Source organism: Microtus ochrogaster, chromosome 1, assembly GCF_000317375.1.
Source record: "Microtus ochrogaster isolate Prairie Vole_2 chromosome 1, MicOch1.0, whole genome shotgun sequence".
NCBI classification, from domain to species: domain Eukaryota; kingdom Metazoa; phylum Chordata; class Mammalia; order Rodentia; family Cricetidae; genus Microtus; species Microtus ochrogaster.
In genome coordinates, this window is record NC_022009.1 from 123642721 (window position 1) to 123645651 (window position 2931).

Genomic DNA, 2931 nt, shown 5'->3' on the forward strand with positions numbered 1-2931 from the left:
CTTAGTAGTCACACTGCTTCACATCTCCTGGATGTAAAGGGAAAAATGAAAACATTCTCCAGCCGCCTCTCTTCCTACCTGAACATCCAGCATCTCTCCCGACACACTCTCAGGGTGTTCACTTTTCTGTCAGCGTTCTTGTTAACTTTCTAAAACCCTTGGTGGGGGGGGGGGGACAGAAACCTTGCGTTTCCATAAAATATTTACGGCCTAGCTCCCGTTTGCTTGTGTAGCTATTCTGTTCTTGCCCAGGTGCAGCAGATATAGCCCTGTCACACTGCCTGGCATAGCACATCTTCCTCTATGTCTTCCACCTGCAAAGCTACGGGACTTCCTCACTGAAAACAGTCGTTGCGGACATTTGCCCTGTTGACCCTTGATTGGATGTGGCCGGCCGTGGAGAAACAAGCAGCCCGGTTGATCCTCTCTCTGGCCACCGAATTCCCTGGAAAAATAAATGGAATAGCTTGATTGCGCTGATTGACAGGAGGAGCCAGATGGATGGCAGAGAGTCTGAGGTCTGTGGTCAAAATTCTTGGTCCAACCTAAGTTGATGAAAACTGCTCTTGGAATATGTAGTTCCAAAGCTATCTGGGAAAACAAATCTGATGTGGAACTGAATCTAACCCCACTTTCTAGCCGTCCATCACCGTTCGGACTCGATCTCAGAAGACAAAGGTGCCAGAGGAACCGCATCACCTAAAGTGATACATTCGCTACTCTAAATACCCCAGGTAAACGGCTCCGTGAACCGTGTTTTCCATAGCCAATCATTATTACCCTGGGGATGCTGTTCCAAAAAGTCCAAAACATGAAGAAAAATCTATTGTGAATGCCATTGCGAGCAAATGGAGCTTTAAACGATGAAGACATTTTATTCATATAAATTAAAGCAGAATGGCAGTGGGCTGCTTTTAATTCACATTGTCCATGAAATCGCAGGATTGTGTTCATCTTCGATTTTTCATGCTTGTTGTCCCCGTTTTAAAATGGTCAGCTTCAATTGCCAATTATTGGCTCAAGTTGTTCAATGTGGGACCAACAATTAAACAAGTGAACTGAAATGCTATTATTTAACATGTGGTCTGAAATGGCATCTAAAAGAGCCAGCTATCTTTACAGAATATCTAGAGTACCCCCAACCCCTCAGAATATCTAGAGTAACCCAACCCCTCAGAATATCTAGAGTACCCCAACCCCTCATAATATCTAGAGTAACCCAACTGCTCAGAATATCTAGAGTACCCCAATTCCTCAGAATATCTAGAGTACCTCCAACCCCTCAGAATATCTAGAGTACCCCCAACCCCTCAGAATATCTAGAGTACCCTAACCCCTCAGAATATCAAAAATTCTCCAACCTCTCATACTATCTAGAGCACCTCCAACCTCTTAGATGGGGCTTTCTTTGATAATAAACAATGCTGTTCTTAGCATTTAGGAGTATGAATAAAACTAAGATGGAAAGAATCCTTATAAATCAGGAACTAGCATGACAAAAATCACTTAATTATGGCATGCATTTATCTTCCCTATTTTCAGAATCAGCTTGACACCCGGAGGATGATAACTAATTGATCAGCACATTCTGCAAGAGACGTTGGAACCTGATATTGATTGCATCTAAAATTTCTCCTAAACCCCACACATTTGAGATGTGTGGGAAAGTGTGTGGGAGGTAATTTGTGTTGAGAGTTGAAACCTTTTGATTTTCACCACTGAAGTCTTCAAGTTACACTGAGGCCTTAGGTAAAATCTCAGCTGTGCAGTGTGCCCAATGTGAAAGTTCTGAAGACCCAAGAGCAGGTGGTTCCACAGGAAGTCCTGTGCATCAGCAATGACTTTTATGTCACCAAAGTCGGGATGATGGAGCTATGCTTTCTGACTGTCCTTTGGATTGTTCATGTCAACAACATTGACAGCTACTTCTAGTTGACTTCAAGCAGGGTTTCTTCATGATTGTCTTTTGTAAACAACCAAAGACCATTACCACAGCCACAAGACACTGTTAGTGAGAATTTAATTTACAGAATATTTCCTAAAGCCAATTTTACTTTACAAAGAACATACAAATATGGTATTGAATGTATACATAAGAGAAAATAAATACAGAATGCCAGTTCTCAGTAGACTTGTGCTGAGAACCCCATGGGCCTTTACAGTAAGTGACTTTCTGTCCCGACAAAGAAAGGAACCTAAAGAATACTCATCCTTTCAGCCTTATTTTCAAAATATTTAAATGGTTCTGCAAGACAGTTATTTTATTCTTAACAGCCCGAGACATTTTCAACAAGGAAATCATTTTCAGTTTTCTATTGAATAGGAATCATAGGAGTGGTGTTTAAATTATGTAAAATTCTGGATTAGTCGAATGCAAATGAAAGAGGAATTATAGTAAAATGGAAACAGACTGTACAAACTTAAGTTTTAGAGGTGCTTCCAAACTCCAGCTGCAAAGCGGGACCAGGAACAAGTTCTCATTACGGAGTGACTGTGTGGGCACTGGCTGTCTGCTAGGTCTGGAAGGGTTCAAACATCCAAGTGCCCAGGAGGCCAGTTCTCACAGTATATCATATATAAACGTCTGAGCAGTTGGGCTGGGTTGGGGTTTTGTTGTTTTGTCTTCTTGGCACAAGCTAGGATTATCCAGGAAGAGGGAACCTAGCTAGATTGAGGAAATACCTCCATCAGTTTGGCCTGTAGGCGAGTGTTTGGGGGGCATTACTGATGATAGATATGGGAAGGTCTAGTTCACTGTGGGTGGTGCCAACCCTGCACAGGTGGATCTGGGTGGTATATAAAAGCAAGAGGAGAGAACCATTGGAAACAAGGCAGTGGGCAGCATTCCTCTATGGTCTTCGCTTCAGTTCTGCCTGGCTTCTCTCAATGATAGATTGCAACTTTGAGTGTGTAAGCCCAATAAACTCTTGT